Below are 18,746 nucleotides of genomic sequence, written 5' to 3' on the forward strand. Positions count from 1 at the left end.
CAAGTGTACACCTGATATAATTAGCTCACTCTTCATCAGCGTCTCTCTCCCACCCGCTGACCAGTCCCTTTCATGTCTGATGAGTTGTCTTCAGGGATGGTTCCTGTCCTGTGTCAACAGAAGGTCTGGAGAGCATGACCGCCGGGATTCCTCCAGTCTCAGTCAGACCATTAAGTTTGGTCTTCTTATGAGAATTTGGGGTCTGCATCCCACTACTCTCCTGCTCCCTCAGGGGTCCTCTGCTGTGCTCCCTGTCAGGGCAGTCATCGATTGTGGCCGGGCACCAACTAGTTCTTCTGGTCTCAGGATGATGTAGGTCTCTGGTTCATGTGGCCCTTTCTGTCTCTTGGGCTCTTAGTTGTCATGTGGGCTTGGTGTTCTTCATTTTCCTTTGCTCCAGGTGGGTTGAGACCAATTGCTGCATCTTAGATGGCTGCTTGTTAGCATTTAAGACCCCAGACGCCACATTTCAAAGTGGGATGCAGAATGATTTCATAATAGAATTATTTTGCCAATTGACTTAGAAGTCCCCGCAAACCATGTTCCCCAGACCCCCGCGCTTGCTCCGCTGAGCTTTGAAGCATTCATTTTATCCCGGAAACTTCTTTGCTTTTGGTCCAGTCCAATTGAGCTGACCTTCCATGTATTGAGTGTTGTCTTTCCCTTCACCTAAAGCAGTTCTTATCTACTGATTAATCAATAAAAAAACCCTCTCCCACCCCCCCTCCCTCCCCCCCTCGTAACCACAAAAGTATGTGTTCTTCTCAGGTTTACTATTTCTCAAGATCTTATAATAGTGGTCTTATACAATATTTGTCCTTTTGCCTCTGACTCATTTCGCTCAGCATAATGCCTTCCAGGTTCCTCCATGTTATGAAATGTTTCAGAGATTCGTCACTGTTCTTTATCGATGCGTAGTATTCCATTGTGTGAATATACCACAATTTATTTACCCATTCATCCGTTGATGGACACCTTGGTTGCTTCCAACTTTTTGCTATTGTAAACAGAGCTGCAATAAACATGGGTGTGCATATATCTGTTTGTATGAAGGCTCTTGTATCTCTAGGGTATATTCCGAGGAGTGGGATTTCTGGTTTGTATGGTAGTTCTATTTCTAACTGTTTAAGATAACGCCAGATAGATTTCCAAAGTGGTTGTACCATTTTACATTCCCACCAGCAGTGTATGAGAGTTCCAATCTCTCCGCAGCCTCTCCAACATTTATTATTTTGTGTTTTTTGGATTAATGCCAGCCTTGCTGGTGTGAGATGGAATCTCATCGTAGTTTTAATTTGCATTTCTCTAATGGCTAATGATCGAGAGCATTTTCTCATGTATCTGTTGGCTGCCTGAATATCTTCTTTAGAGAAATGTGTGTTCATATCCTTTGCCCACTTCTTGATTGGGTTGTTTGTCTTTTTGTGGTTGAGTTTTGACAGAATCATGTAGATTTTAGAGATCAGGCGCTGGTCGGAGATGTCATAGCTGAAAATTCTTTCCCAATCTGTAGGTGGTCTTTTTACTCTTTTGGTGAAGTCTTTAGATGAGCATAGGTGTTTGATTTTTAGGAGCTCCCAGTTATCGGGTTTCTCTTCATCATTTTTGGTAATGTTTTGTATTCTGTTTATACCTTGTATTAGGGCTCCTAGGGTTGTCCCAATTTTTTCTTCCATGATCTTTATCGTTTTAGTCTTTATGTTTAGGTCTTTGATCCACTTGGAGTTAGTTTTTGTGCATGGTGTGAGGTATGGGTCCTGTTTCATTTTTTTGCAAATGGATATCCAGTTATGCCAGCACCATTTGTTAAAAAGGCTGTCTTTTCCCCAGTTAATTGACACTGGTCCTTTGTCAAATATCAGCTGCTCATACGTGGATGGATCTATGTCTGGGTTCTCAATTCTGTTCCATTGGTCTATGTGTCTGTTGTTGTACCAATACCAGGCTGTTTTGACTACTGTGGCTGTATAATAGGTTCTGAAGTCAGGTAAGGTGAGGCCTCCCACTTTCTTCTTCTTTTTCAGTAGTGCTTTGCTTATCCGGGGCTTCTTTCCCTTCCATATGAAATTGGTGATTTGTTTCTCTACCCCCTTAAAATATGACATTGGAATTTGGATCGGAAGTGCGTTAAATGTATAGATGGCTTTTGGTAGAATAGACATTTTTACTATGTTAAGTCTTCCTATCCATGAGCAAGGTATGTTTTTCCACTTAAGTATGTCCTTTTGAATTTCTTGTAGTAGAGCTTTGTAGTTTTCTTTGTATAGGTCTTTTACATCCTTGGTAAGATTTATTCCTAAGTATCTTATCTTCTTGGGGGCTACTGTGAATGGTATTGATTTGGTTATTTCCTCTTCGGTGTTCTTTTTGTTGATGTAGAGGAATCCAAGTGATTTTTGTATGTTTATTTTATAACCTGAGACTCTGCCAAACTCTTCTATTAGTTTCAGTAGTTTTCTGGAGGATTCCTTAGGGTTTTCTGTGTATATAATCATGTCATCTGCAAATAGTGATAACTTTACTTCTTCCTTGCCAATCCGGATACCTTTTATTTCTTTGTCTAGCCTGATTGCCCTGGCTAAGACTTCCAACACGATGTTGAATAAGAGCGGTGATAAAGGGCATCCTTGTCTGGTTCCCGTTCTCAAGGGAAATGCTTTCAGGTTCTCTCCATTTAGAGTGATATTGGCTGTTGGCTTTGCATAGATGCCCTTTATTATGTTGAGGAATTTTCCTTCAATTCCTATTTTGGTAAGAGTTTTTATCATAAATGGGTGTTGGACTTTGTCAAATGCCTTTTCTGCATCAATTGATAAGATCATGTGGTTTTTGTCTTTTGTTTTATTTATGTGATGGATTACATTAATGGTTTTTCTGATATTAAACCAGCCTTGCATACCTGGTATAAATCCCACTTGATCAGGGTGAATTATTTTTTTGATGTGTTGTTGGATTCTATTGGCTAGAATTTTGTTGAGGATTTTTGCATCAATGTTCATGAGGGATATAGGTCTATAATTTTCTTTTTTTGTAATGTCTTTACCTGGTTTTGGTATCAGGGAGATGGTGGCTTCATAGAATGAGTTGGGTAGTATTCCGTCATTTTCTATGCTTTGGAATACCTTTAGTAGTAGTGGTGTTAACTCTTCTCTGAAAATTTGGTAGAACTCTGCAGTGAAGCCGTCCGGGCCAGGACTTTTTTTTGTTGGGAGTTTTTTGATTACCGTTTCAATCTCTTTTTTTGTTATGGGTCTATTTAGTTGTTCTGCTTCTGAATGTGTTAGTTTAGGTAGGTAGTGTTTTTCAAGGAATTCATCCATTTCTTCTAGGTTTTCAAATTTGTTAGAGTACAATTTTTCATAATAATCTGAAATGATTCTTTTAATTTCATTTGGTTCTGTTGTGATGTGGTCCTTCTCATTTCTTATTCGGGTTATTTGTTTCCTTTCCTGTATTTCTTTAGTCAGTCTAGCCATTGGTTTATCAATTTTGTTAATTTTTTCAAAGAACCAGCTTTTGGCTTTGTTAATTCTTTCAATTGTTTTTCTGTTCTCTAATTCATTTAGTTCAGCTCTAATTTTTATTATTTGTTTTCTTCTGGTGCCTGATGGATTCTTTTGTTGCTCAGTTTCTATTTGTTCAAGTTGTAGGGACAGTTCTCTGATTTTGGCTCTTTCTTCTTTTTGTATGTGTGCATTTATTGATATAAATTGACCTCTGTGCACTGCTTTTGCTGTGTCCCAGAGGTTTTGATAGGAAGTATTTTCATTCTCGTTGCTTTCTATGAATTTCCTTATTCCCTCCTTGATGTCTTCTATAACCCAGTCTTTTTTCAGGAGGGTATTGTTCATTTTCCAAGTATTTGATTTCTTTTCCCTCGTTCTTCTGTTATTGATCTCTAGTTTTATTGCCTTGTGGTCTGAGAAGATGCTTTGTAATATTTCGATGTTTTGAACTCTGCAAAGGTTTGTTTTATGACCTAATATGTGGTCTATTCTAGAGAATGTTCCATGTGCGCTAGAAAAAAAAGTATATTTTGCAGCAGTTGGGTGGAGAGTTCTGTATAAGTCAATGAGGTCAAGTTGGTTGATTGTTGTAATTAGATCTTCCGTGTCTCTGTTGAGCTTCTTACTGGATGTCCTGTCCTTCTCCGAAAGGGGTGTGTTGAAGTCTCCTACTATAATTGTGGAGGTATCTATCTCGCTTTTCAGTTCTGTTAAAATTTGATTTATATATCTTGCAGCCCTGTCATTGGGTGCGTAAATATTTAATATGGTTATGTCTTCCTGATCAATTGTACCTTTTATCATTATATAGTGTCCTTCTTTATCCTTTGTGGTGGATTTAAGTCTAAAGTCTATTTTGTCAGAAATTAATATTGCTACTCCTCTTCTTTTTTGCTTATTGTTTGCTTGATATACTTTTTTCCATCCTTTGAGTTTTAGTTTGTTTGTGTCTCTAAGTCTAAGGTGTGTCTCTTGTAGGCAGCATATAGATGGATCGTGTTTCTTTATCCAGTCTGTGACTCTCTGTCTCTTTATTGGTGCATTTAGTCCATTTACATTCAGGGTAATTATAGATAAATAAGTTTTTAGTGCTGTCATTTTGATGCCTTTTTATGTGTGTTGTTGACAATTTCATTTTTCCACATACTTTTTTGTGCTGAGGCGTTTTTCTTAGTAAATTGTGAGATCCTCACTTTCATAGTGTTTGACTTTATGTTAGTTGAGTCGTTACGTTTTTCTTGGTTTTTGTCTTGAGTTATAGAGTTGTTATACCTTTTTGTGGTTACCTCATTATATACCCCTATTTTTCTAAGTAAAAACCTAACTTGTATTGTTCTATATCGCCTTGTATCACTCTCCATATGGCAGTTCAATGCCTCCTGTATTTAGTCCCTCTTTTTGATTATTGTGATCTTTTACCTATTGACTTCCATGATTCCCTGTTATGTGTATTTTTTTTTTAATTAATCTTAATTTGTTTGTTTTTGTGATTTCCCTATTTGAGTTGATATCAGGACGTTCTGTTTTGTGACCTTGTGTTGTGCTGATATCTGATATTATTGGTTCTCTGACCAAACAATAACCTTTAGTATTTCTTGTAGCTTTGGTTTGGTTTTTGCAAATTCTCTAAACTTGTGTTTGTCTGTAAATATCTTAATTTCGCCTTCATATTTCAGAGAGAGTTTTGCTGGATATATGATCCTTGGTTGGCAATTTTTCTCCTTCAGTGTTCTGTATATGTCGTCCCATTCCCTTCTTGCCTGCATGGTTTCTGCTGAGTAGTCAGAACATATTCTTATTGATTCTCCCTTGAAAGAAACCTTTCTTTTCTCCCTGGCTGCTTTTAAAATTTTCTGTTTATCTTTGGTTTTGGTGAGTTTGATGATAATATGTCTTGGTGTTTTTCTTTTTGGATCAATCTTAAATGGGGTTCGATGAGCATCTTGGATAGATATCCTTTCGTCTTTCATGATGTCAGGGAAGTTTTCTGTCAGAAGTTCTTCAACTATTTTCTCTGTGTTTTCTGTCCCCCCTCCCTGTTCTGGGACTCCAATCACCCGCAGGTTATCCTTCTTGATAGAGTCCCACATAATTCTTAGGGTTTCTTCATTTTTTTTAATTCTTTTATCTGATTTTTTTTTCAGCTATGTTGGTGTTGATTCCCTGGTCCTCCAGATGTCCCAGTCTGCATTCTAATTGCTCGAGTCTGCTCCTCTGACTTCCTAGTGTGTTGTCTAATTCTGTTATTTTATTGTTAATCTTTTGGATTTCTACATGTTGTCTCTCTATGGATTCTTGCAACTTATTAATTTTTCCAGTATGTTCTTGAATAATCTTTTTGAGTTCTTCAACAGTTTTATCAGTGTGTTCCTTGGCTTTTTCTGCAGATATCCTAATTTCATTTGTGATATCATTAAGCATTCTGTAAATTAGTTTTTTATATTCTGTATCTGATAATTCCAAAATTGTATCTTCATTTGGGAAAGATTTTGATTCTTTTGTTTGGGGAGTTGGAGAAGCTGTCACGGTCTGCTTCTTTAAGTGGTTTGATATGGATTGTTGTCTCCGAGCCATCACTGGGAAACTAGTTTTTCCAGAAAATCCGCTAAAAAAAAACTGCAGTCAGATCCCTATCAGAGTTCTCCCTCTGGCTCAGGCTATTCAGATGTTAATGAAGCCGCCTGGGGAGGGTGGGGGAGGGAACAGAGAGATAGGAGAGTAGCACCTCAGAATATAGCCAGAGTTGCTTGTCTTGCTTGGAATGACTATTATATCTGAGATTCCCGCGGGCGCGTCGCCTATGTGTGCTGTCTGTGTGGAGATTGCCCCCGGGGGGTCTGGCCCGCTGGAGTCACGGTCAGATCCTCCGCTTCCAGCCCCACGCCCAGCGTCAAGGCTCCCCTACTGGGACGGTGCACTCTCGACTCCAAAATCAGTCGCTGCCTCCCGGGGACTTCTCGTCCCTCCAGCCGCGTGGCTGTGCCGCCCCCGTGAACCAGGTGGGCCCCCTCCCGGGGTTAGTTCAGATGGGTGGAGTAGCTCCCCGTGCTTGTGCCGCGACCGAGTGTCCCGGCTGGAACGCTGTTCTCCCCGCTCCAATACCAGTCGCTGCCTCCCGGGGACTTCTCCTACCGGCTGCGTCCCACGCCGCCCGCGCGACCCGGATGGTCACCTTCCCGGGGTTAGTTCAGGGGGTGGAGCAACTCTCCGTGTTTATGGCGTACCTGCGTGCAGTCCAAATCCCTGTGGGACGGTTCCCCGGCTCGGATGCTGCTCTTTCTGCTCCAAGATCAGTCACTGCCTCCCGGGGACTTCTCCTAACGGCTGCGTCCCACGCCGCCCGTGGAACCGGCTAGTCCCCCTCCCGGGGTTAGTTCAGGGGGGTGGAGCAGGTCTCTGTGCTTGTGCCGTACCTGACTGGTACGCTGGCTCCAGGCTCTGGAAACAATCGCTGCTTCCCCGTATTAGTTCGTTCTCCGTCTCTAAATCTGTGTTTGTTGTTCAGGGTTCGTAGATTGTTATGTATGTGATCGATTCACTTGTTTTTCCGTGTCTTTGTTGTAAGAGGGATCCGAGGTAGCGTCTGCCTAGTCCGCCATCTTGGCTCCGCCTCTCTCCCAAATGGGATTTTAACCACAGGTATAAGAGTTAGGATTCACACATATTTGGGGGAACACAATTCAATCCCTAACAACGTATGAAGACAATACGCTCATAGCTTCTTAGCCAGACTCCTGTTCATCTTCAGGACTGGGCTCCAGTTCTCCTTTCAGTCCCAACACCATGCTTCCACAGCACTTTAGGTTAATGTTGAGTATATATATATAACATCCTGTTTTATTTATTTATTGTCACCTTTACAACTAGACCTTAAGCTTCTTGGAAACACGGTTTGGGTGGAAGCTTTCGGTTTTTTCATGTGTTTTCTTTTCAATAAACTTATTTTTAGATTTTCAGAAAAGTTCTGAATACAGAGAGTTTCCATGTAATCAATCCTAGTTTCCCCTATTATTAACATCTGACATTATTACATACACTTACCACGGTTACTGAACCAATATTGATATGTTGTTCATAACTAAAGACTATGCTTTGTTCAGATTTCCTTAGGTTTTATTTATTTATTTTTTTAACCTAATGTCCTTTTTCTGTATCAGGATCCTATTTAGGATACCACATTGCATTTAGGAGGCTGTGGTTTTTATTCATAAATTTCTAACACGATGCACAGTTACCTAAAGCATGGAAGAAGTTCAACAAATACTGATGGAAAGTGTGCATGATTGAATGAATAAGTATTTCCTAAAAAGGTACAGAAGCAAGGGAGAAAGATCATTTTGTATAACAAAGGGATGAAGTGGTGAGTGATATCCCAGTTTCATCAGTCTGGGAGAATTTTACAGGGGAAGATGAGGGAATTCTGGTATCTTACAAATTGCTTTTCCACAATAAATGAATATTAGATGTTTTCCTAACTAAATGCAACAATAGCACGATGTGTCACTATTTGTATCAACGAATAATCATGAAAACACTTAGCTTACAGATAAAATTATGATCAATGATTATATACATATCTAGAATAAAAAATGATAAGCTAAAGAATGGTATATTCATCAAGACCAAGGCCATGATTTGGACATTTGCATAAATAACACCCTTAAACTGGGTGATAGACCTATAAGGGTAGAAAAATAAAAAAGATAACAGGAAGGTGGGGCTCCTTTGTCGCATTCTGCCCATGATTTTGCCTAGTGCTGCACATACTTGAGTGTGTATTAGGAATCACCTGGAAGGAGTTAAAACATATTTCTGGGCCCAGCTTCCAGCATTACTGATTCAGTACGTCTGATTCAGCAGCTCTGATGCTGCCAGTCCCCAGACCACATTTTGTGCAGCATTGCTTTAACTTTAGCTTCCATCTCCTCTCTTTCCCTAGCTTAAAAAGGGAGCAAAATAAAACCAAAAGCAATCAGTGCATCCTCTGTGCACTGAAATTCAACCAAGCCTTTCCTCAGGTAATTACTTAGTAGGAACTGAGCCTTTTATATACAGCATGGTTACGAGCCAGGACTGACTAGACAGCAACAGGTTTGGGGCTTTTATAAGTAGACCTGGTAGGGCAGTGGTTAAGCACTCCTCTGCTGCTCATTGAAAGGTTGGCAGTTTCAACCCACCAGCCACTCTGCAGGAGCAAGATATGGAAGTCTGCTACAGCCTAGGAAATCCTACAGGACAATTCTACTCTGTCCTACAGGGTCACTATGAGTTGGAATTGACTCAATGGCAGTGGATTTTTGTTTGTTTGTAAAATGAACTAAACCTTTACAACTTGGTCAGCTTGATTATTTCATGGAAATCAACTTAAAAATACGTTTTTTAAAAAATCAGTAGATAATAAACACCCGGTCTGCAATTACAGGTTTTAGGAATGATCCAAATATTTCATTTTGTTCTGTCCACAAGCTTTTTATAAAGAAAACTACTTATCTAGGATAAGCAAGTGCATAGAGACCAAAGTTCATAAGTGGTTACCAAGGCAGGTGGGAGGGAGAGGAAACTGAGACTCACTGCTTAGGGAACACTGAGCTCCTATTAAGGGTGATGGGAAATTTTGGAAATGGATGGTATTTACGGTTGAACAACATGATAAACATAAATAATGTCACTGAGTTGTACATGTGAAAAATGCCGAAAAGGCAAACAATTTGTTACATACATATTTACTACAATTAGAAAAAAAGTTACCAGTTTAAAAAAAAAAAAGGACAAATACTACTCCTCCTCAAGGAACTTAAAACGTATTTAAAGACAACCGCGTAAATTAGAGAATAAGATACCATGCTATCATATATCTTCATGGTGCATTTAATTTTTTTTCCCCACAGCCATTATGAGATAAAAAGACAGTGTTCATTAGGCCCTTTATACATAGGAGGAAACTAAGCTTCTGAAGTTTAACCACTTAGCAGGAATAACAGCATCAAATAGAATATACTAAAAATTTCAAACCCAAGATTTTAAAATTGTCAGTTGAGACTCATTCTTTCCACTAGAAAATGCTGTCTCCTAATGACATTTTCAAATGTTTTGTAGAAATTCAGCACACTGGGTGGTTTAGTAAGGAGGAGAAAGGAGTCCTATAGTTCTGGAACTGGAAAGGATCTCACAAATCATGTGGTCCACAATAAATGTTCTGACTGAGGATTAGGAAAACAATCAGGAGTGAATGGCTAAATGCAGTGCGATCGGCACATTTCCCACTCAGCTTTAGTTCCAAGGTGAATCTTGAGCTGACTTTAAAGCCCTCCTCAGTCTTCCAGGGAGGGAACTGATCCGGAAAGAATGTATCTGTGTCCAGACCTGACCTCTACTCTCCCTTTCCTTTATTCACATTTTCCTTGCCTCTGCTTTTTTCCTGTTCCGGAGCTAGTCTGGCTACCTGAAATCACCACTGTGATTTATCTTTAGGGTGCTGTTACCCTGCTATATCCTATACATAAAACCTCTTTTTTATTCAGGCTTTATTGAGTTAAATGGAGCCCTGGTGGCACAGTGGTTAAGAGCTTGGCGGCTAACCAAAAGGCAGCAGTTCGAACCCACGAGCTGCTCCTTAGAAGCCCTATGGGGCAGTTCTACTCTGTCCTATAAGTTCGCTACGAGTCAAAATCAACTCGATGGCAATGGGTTTATTGAATTAAATATTGTCCAGCATAGTACTGGAAGATGAGCCTCTGAGGTTGGAAGGCACTCAAAACGCACAGTTGTCTCAACAATAGTGCACCAAAGAGCGTGAAGATGGCGCAGGATTCGGCAGCATTTAGTTTTATTGTACATGGAGTCACTGTGAGTTGGAGCAGATCTGATGGCAACTACAACTGAGTTAAAACTCAAACTCGGAGAAAACAAGCCAGAAACGGCCCAGTGTACTAGCCTAATTTCACCCCTTGCCAATTCTCACAATTCCATAATGCCTCTGTGCATAAGTTTCCCACCAAAAAAAAATAGGCTATGGAGAGAGGACAAGTTGCCCAGGTGACTAGTAAGCTATTTAATATTTCATTATCACTTCCTAGGTCATGGATTTCAACAAATTTGAATGTCTAATGGTGAAATTAAACTTTTTTTTCTTTTAAATAGGTCATGTTTTCTATTCATTGAATTAGACAACAAAGATTAATCAAATATTGAAGGTAAACTGAGGACTTATAAACACATATCATCCATTAAAAATATGTTTTCTTTCCACATTTGACCTAAGGCAGGGAAGAACTAGAAAGTATCAACCTGGAAAAAATGTGTGGGAAGAGAAAAAGCAAAGAGGGATGGTGCCAACAGCACAGAAGGGCAGTCAAAGAATGAACTGATGAGAGAAAGGGAGGAAGAGGCTGAGGGGATAATCCAGGAAAGGCAAGTACATCAAAACATTAGATTTAAAAAAAATAAATAAATAAGAACACTGATGAGAGAATACGGCTGATGTGTCGGGGCCGTATGTCTGGGGTCCCCAGCTGCTTCAGTGCAGTGCAGTGCAGCACTTTGGAGAAAGAAGGTGAATAGGCAGAGAAAGCCCCCCCCCCCTTCTCCTAATGCATGTTTTACCAAAGGAGCCATAAATAGTTGTTCAGGATTCCTTAGCTTCTGTTTCCTAGGTACTCCTCAGCCCAGCCCTGTTAGGCTTCCCTTTGAAAAACACTTTTGGAAATCTTTTTGCTTGATTCAATACCTATTCCATAAGCATTTATTGAACACCTACTAAGTGTCAGGAACCTGTGCTCAGCACCAGATATCTTACCTGTTTGCCCAGCAGAAAGCCTAACAGAAAGCTTTCTTTCCCTTTCAAAGCAAATAACACATGCTGGGCTGATAGCTGCTTACAGGACACTGTTTAGTTTAACCTTAGGCTGTGTGGTCTGGCCTTAGTAACTTCTATTGTGCCTTACAAACTACATCTACAATTACCTTTGTTAGTCATTTCTGTTTATTTTGTGGATTTGGTCTGCTGTCTCCAAGGTGCCAACTGATAAAGCTCCAACTTTCTTTAAACTATCAACAAAATAATTCCGGAGACATTTAGGAACACAAGAGACACCAACATCCCTTGTTCCTTCAAGTCCTCTACTCCAATAAGTGCTGGCTTTCACAAAAATCTTTGCTTTCAAGTAGAAAACTGTGACAATTAAGGATCTTTCCTTACGTTAACTTGTAGGTTAATAATTAGCCTATGATTGCTTTTAGAATTAAAAAGGGAACCATAGTAGGCTACTTATCTCTGAATCTATTCTGATTCATTAAATAATTTATAAAAGCTTCCCAAGGTAAAGTATTTGCTACATTATCTCATGTTGTCCTTCCAGGGTTCTATGAATAGTACATTATCCCATTTTAAAGAGAAGAAAATTCAGTCTCAGAAAAGGTAAGTAACTTGCTCAAGGTCATACATCCTGAGGCAAGATTCAAATTAGGTATGACTCATCCAAAGTTTAAGGTTTTCAGGACACTGAAATTAGAGTGCGAGAATGTTTTGTAATACCTGGGGCCTAAACTACTTTCCCAGTTTATATGGTGCCAAAGCTATGTACTAAGTCTTTGATTAGAGAGCTGTGAGGGCTAAGACTATAGTTACCAGGGGTAGAAATGGAGATACATTTCTATTACCTCCGTAGAAATTAGGCAAGGTCTCAGAAACCAGGCAAGTAGATGAATTTCTTTTTTCCTTTTCCATGCCAACTAGAGGCAAGACCACGAGGCCAGCAGGGCCACATGGTGGGAATGCCCTGAATTAGGCTTTAGAAGTCAGACAGACTGAAAATTTTTTGAATAATCAATTGCCTTGGCCACCACAAGGGCCATCTGAAACCAAGTTATCAAGTCCACAGAAGTCTTCTGTTGTAATAATCACATTCTTTGAGAAAAAAGGTTCTCTCAGTATCAGAGACTGTAACACTTGGCTTATACTTTTCATTCCTAGTCCAAAAAGCCAATCCTGCAAAATATCCAGTCTTGTCATTATTACCTTTATTTTAAAGTACAAAGTATAATGCTTGCTTAATTACAATGCTTGCTTAAGTAAGAATAACTAACTACATTGATAGTTTCTCTTCTGTTTCAAATGTTATTTAAATTGTACTGTGAAAAATACCATTATTAAAATAATCATCATTCCTTGTATAACTTAGAAAGCATTTCAAAGTATCAGATGTTGTGCTAAAAAAATACAACACTGAGGCCCTGTCTATTGAAACCAAGAAAATAATCTAAATGTTTGTTCTTCACCTTTTGGATAATATTATGAGTGGTATGATTTCAGCTGTGGCTTTTCTTTAACTCTCTAAGTCTGAACTTAAAGACTACTCAGTGCTGCAGTGGCTATGTGTGAAGGGGCATGCATGCATGCAAAGTGCCATTTCTAGATTCCTGCAGACTAAATTCCTCTACTAAGCCACAGAAGAGTTCTGCACACAAAGATAAAGGAGCAAATCTTTGCACACTCTCCCACTGAAAGTCTCACCTGTGATTCCAGTAGGTATCTTTGAAGAAATAAAAGGGCAAAACTAACTCAGCAGGTTAATAATTTTCACCAGTTACAACCAATTTGATGGTTTGCTGCCTTTTTTTTTTTTTGTGGCCATCAAACTGAGACCACCAAGTGATCTCACTTTGGACTGTAAGAGAAGAGCTCTTTATGGAATCCTTTCAGGCTAAATGAAAAATCAGAGATGGACAACAAAATGCCAATTGGCAGCCTGCATTTTTTTCAAAAGATTTCATTATGACAACCTATTTTACATATTTATTAACCAAGAATGACTATTGGTTATATATTATGTGTACAACACTGTTCTCACAAAATTATTCAAAGATTATTGTGACCATGTAAATTATTTTCAGCCCCAAATTGGCCCCATTTATTCATAAATTCCATTTACTGCTGACCTCCCCTCATCATATTTCTGTAGTAAGGAATAACAATTTTCTATAATACCCAACATCTAGATAAGAATGGATTAATTCAGAGAATCGTTTAGGGGCTTCAGCATATCCAGCCGCACTGCTGCAATGTACAGGCAATACTTGTCTGCAGCGAATCTAAAAATACAAAACTATCTAAAAACACGAACTATTTAAAATCCTTAGAGTTCGTGCACAGAAGGCGTATTCTGTGAAAACTAAGCTTAACAAAACATACTCTATTTCCTTTTCATCTTACTCAGTGTTTTTTTTTTTTTTTGAATATGAACTGTTTGTTTTTTTAATAAATTCACAACCTAATTCTCATTGGCTCTCTCTGATGGAGTTTTTGGCATGCAGGTTAGTGTTTACTCCTGGGTCCTATTTAACTACTTTATGAATCATATCTTATGGCCAGTTTTTATTTATTAGCCACACAGAGATGGATGACTGAAGTCTTTATTGATAATACCTGGTTACTAGCTAAGGAACCAAAGCTATGAGCGGTATCAAGAAAAACTGGCTCAGTCACTGCCTCTTTTATTTGTTCTGGATGTACAAGAAATACCACAGCCTTTAGAGTGATTACTCAAAACTTTCATTTAGCATTTTGCTTGTCTAGAATTCTATTCTCATGTTTTCCTCATGATTAAAAAAAAAAAATTCTAAAATTGTGGTGCAAAGTGAATATGCGTAATTCATGAATATCTGTATACTTTTCATAGTAAAAAATTTTGGCTGATGTGTCAGGGAAAGATGTCTGGGGACCCCAGCTGCTTCACTGGAAAGTACACGGATGATGTAATTATCTTCTAAGTTATTATTTGTAACTAGAGGTCAAAGCTATAGAAGGTGGGATTTAGAGTGAATACAATCTATTAGGGTAAGCTATATATTTTTATGCTACTTAAGACCAATTTGTTCTGTCTTCTGTATTAGCATTATCCTAGCACATTCCCAAGCGTTTTTCTCTTTAGGACCTACTTCCTTCCAACCTTCTCAATGTATACTAGTCTTCACGTACATAATCTTTGGAAACCCTGGTGGCTTAGTGGTTAAGAGCTATGGCTGCTAAAAGGTTGGCAGTTTGAATCCACCAGGCGTTCCCTGGGAACTCTATGGGGCAGTTCTACTCTGTCCGGTAGGATCACTATGAGTCAAAATTTGACTTGATGGCAATGGGTTGTTTTTTAATGCATCATCTCCAGAAAATATTAATAACATAGGTTTTGGGGGGGTATAAGGTGCTTTTACAGGTGTTGTTATTGCAGATGATCTTCTCAAAAACTCAGTGAGACACACAGAGAAAGCGCCATGATTATCTGTTTTCTAAATGAGGAAACTGAGGCTCGGACAATTATCATTACTGTAAGCAGGATAACCAGGGCTAGAGAAAAAACCTCTGATTTCAAATTCTGAGTTCTCTGAACTACCGATTGGTTAAAATACCCAAATACAGACAAGTTAACACTATCACTGTTGTAAGAACCCCCAGTGGTGCAGTGGTTAAAAGCACTGGGCTCCTAACCTCAAGGTCAGTGGTTGGAGCCTACCAGCTGCTCAGCCAGAGAAAGATGTGGCAATGTGCTCCTGTAAAGATTTACAGCCTTGGAAACCCCATTGAACAGTTCTACTCTGCCCCATATGGTCACCCTATCAGTCGGAATCTACTCTACCAGCAGTGGGATTTTTTGGTATCGCCATTCTTATGAAGGTGCTCTGGTGGCACAGTGGTTAAGTGCTCAGCTGCTAACCAAAACGTTGGCATTTGGAACCCACCAGCTGCTGCTCCATGGGAGAAAAATGTGGTAGTCTGCTTCAGGGAAGATTACAGCCTTAGAAACCCTATGGGGCAGTTCTAATCTGTTCTATAGTGTCGCTATGAGTTGGAATCAACTCTAGGGCAATGGGTTTGGTTTTTGTTTTATTGTTCTTTATATATATGAATATATATTTACTGCTCAAATCTACATTTACAATGTCAATATGTTTTAGGAATGATTTTGATTAAGAAGCCATTCTACTTGGCTTCTGTGATTGCATCCTTCTTGTTGGGACTTTGAACACCTTGGGTCTGCCAAGCTACCATGATTAAATTTCTGGGGCTTTCCACATGCATTGGGATTCTTCCTTGATGTGTGGCTTTCCTTATTTGTTTTTTCTTCTTTGAGCTCCATTAACAAGAAGGTTATTTTTGCCTTTCCAGTAAGCTCATTAATGCAGGATGGTGAAAGATAAGGCCAAAACAGACATCAACAACAGGAAGTGGCTGAATCTGTCAAGGCTATTCTCTTTTCATTATTTCTTTTTTTGATTTCTGTGATGGGGATCATAGCTATTTTTCAAGGGAAACCTTGGAGGAGAATATCATTATTTTGCATTAATCACACCAATATTATGCTCTTTAGCTGGGTAAACTTGGCTATAATTCATAACTAATAATCTATTTTAAAGTATTTGTATGATATGGGCCCACCTTGACTAAAATCTTGACTGAAAAATTTTGTAGAGCAGGATAACATCTTGTCATTTTAACCTTTAATAGTGCTATGTTGAAGTTAACACAATTGATTTCGTACCTATAAAAATACAGGAACAGATATATTGTCTCATAAAGGGTAAATCTAGTTAGGTTTGTCCTAAATTAACCCTTCTTTTTTTTTTTTTATTTCATATCTAGTGTAGCATGGGGTATTTGGTAAGAAGAGGGAAGAATTCAGTATTATCCCACTATGGGGCGAAGGCAGTGGAAAACAGGGTAGAAGATGCTCCATGTCTGATATTACCTTTATGGTTTGTCTCTTCTTTGTCTTTTCTCCTCTTTAATCCTAAAATTCTCCTCCCCTCAAGCTCTGTTTAAGAAAATGCCATCTTGAAAAATACAAAAGGATGGAGGAGAGAAGAAAGAGGCAGTTCTTTAAATATCTTTTCATATAATTTATCTCCAACTTTGCATATGGCACTGCAGCATTCCCCACTCCCTCAGCAAGCAGCACTAGGCTTGTGGTATCAAATGCCACCTGGAATACGGAGGACATAAGAAAAACACATGCGTTCTTTCATATGGCACAGACCACTACCATGAAGAGTCCCTGGGTTAATCCAATGAGCCACCTCCAGGGAGCCTACCAGATTTCTCTGCTGTGTGCCAGGTAGCAGTGCAGAGATGCTACATTAGGTATACCCAAGACTTCTTGTTTGGAAGGACTAAGTACCCATTTTTAGAGATTAATCATCTAAATTAACCCATGGAAACCCTGGTGGCATAGTGGTTAAGTGCTACAGCTGCTAACTAAATAAACAGTGGGCAGTTCAAATCCACCAGGCACTCCTTGGAAACTATGGGGCAGTTCAACTCTGTCCTATAGGGTCCCTAGGAGTCGGAATCGACTTGGACAGCAACAGCTTTGGGTATTTTGTGGTAAACTCACCCATGGTGAAAATTTACCATTACTGATATCATTCAAGATAGCAAAAGGTTATACTCTGAAATAGCCTCTCACTGGTTTTTTAAGACCTATGAAATATCTGTGTAATTCCAGAGAGTAGAGGGGTAAATGGGCTGTTCATATCGGATTGTTGCGATTGGATATTCTTGCTGTCACAATATGTGTGCTTTTCCTTTTAGTGAGGCACTTGTGGTGCAATGGGCATTTGCTGCTCCAGGCTGCATCTCCTGTGTAATCTCTTAGCCGACTTTGCTAACTAAATTGCACAAGAAGTGTGAACACTCTTTTTTCAAGAAGCTCTGTACTATCTTTGTATAAAAGCATTGCCTTGTGCGTTTTCAGCTGGTGGCATTAAATCAATAGGGTAAGAAAAACTGAAAGAAAACCTTGAGGACGTATTCAGTGCAGTGTACAGAGATACTAGCAGCCTACCCCTATGCCATATGAAAACTATCATAAAATCAGTTATAATTATTTCTCTGATTAAGAGAAACATAGTGATGATGAGCCTGATAACACTATTAAGCATAGCGTTTACTCGTGTCAGAGAGTTTTGATATGCTCTGGTCAAATTATAAGCTCTCTAATGAAATACTAAAATGTGATACATTTCATGTAAAATGTGAAACATACTGGTATTAAATTATCAAAAAATAACCTCCCAATACTGAGGTACAAAAGGCTAATACCTGGCATAGTAGAATGATAGCTTGCCCAAAATGGCAGCCTATTCACTTGTCTACATAAGAAAGCATCCTCATTTGTCCATATTCCATTCCATCATATCTTTTACATATTGATGCATTTGATCATAACTTCCTAGAAATGTACTGTGATACATTCCGTGATACAGCTTCCCAAACCGAAGGATTGGTAATAATGCTGGGTACTGGATTTAAAATAAATTGCAAATTTAGTATCAATATATTTCTTCAAATAGGATTATAGGAAACCTATATAACCTCGATGGCACTGGGTTATTTAAACTAAGAAGATATCTATGGTTTTTTGCTACTCCAAAAATAGAAAATTTTCATAGTCAAAGCACACTTGTGATTGTCCAATAAAAAGATGAAAAGACCAATGGTGTCATACAAAATTGAGGCCTTCCTTTTTGTTGCCCCTTGTGGTAATATTCTAGCCATATTTTAAAAAAAGAAGAAAAAAAAAAAGCATGCTTCTGTTTTTTCTACAGTGGGGGACAAGTTAAAAGATTGCATAATTAAAAAAAAAATAGTCCTTATATAATTCTCACTATTGCATCTGTTATCTGTCTCAATGGCTGGTGCTAATACATACCTCTTTCCTGATAATTTATTCCAATTTTCTTTTAAGTCAACAACGTTGCTTTCTCAAAGTGTGGATTTTATTTATTGTTTGTTTATACGAGAATCACCACACCTATTTCATGACTGGCTTTTAATTGGTCCTGATGCAAAAGCTATCTTTTGATCATTTATTTATGAATATGGTGCCACTTTAAAAAACACAGTTGCAGAAAAAAATATTTAAACATTCTGGTTAGTATTAAAACAACACAAATTCACATTAAAAAGGAAAGATGCAAGGGAATACTATCTCATATTCTAATCTTTATCAATCTGTTTACAAGGATTGTTAATAAGCTCTATATATTTTTGCCACATACAGAAATATTTTTATAATCAATTGTATTAGGAAGCTAATTTATATCAGTTTTTAGTCATTTTAATTACATGGTGCTGACTTTTTTTTATCAGGAATAGGGAATCATTCAGACTCTCAGAATTTTTTTCTCTTCTTTTGATCCCCATTATGGGAAAAAAAAAAAAAAACCCTAATTGCACTCCTATTTCTAAAG

General features: G+C 38.5%; 1 protein-coding gene across 2 annotated transcripts in view; it reads right to left on the reverse strand.

Moving 5' to 3' along the window:
• The window catches only part of SEMA3E (semaphorin 3E), a 279,353-nt gene that overhangs the window by 259,541 nt on the left and 1,066 nt on the right, over positions 1 to 18,746 (reverse strand). The gene's annotated exons all lie outside the window — the stretch shown is intronic.

Source organism: Elephas maximus, chromosome 8 (genome assembly GCF_024166365.1).
Source record: "Elephas maximus indicus isolate mEleMax1 chromosome 8, mEleMax1 primary haplotype, whole genome shotgun sequence".
Lineage (NCBI taxonomy): Eukaryota > Metazoa > Chordata > Mammalia > Proboscidea > Elephantidae > Elephas > Elephas maximus.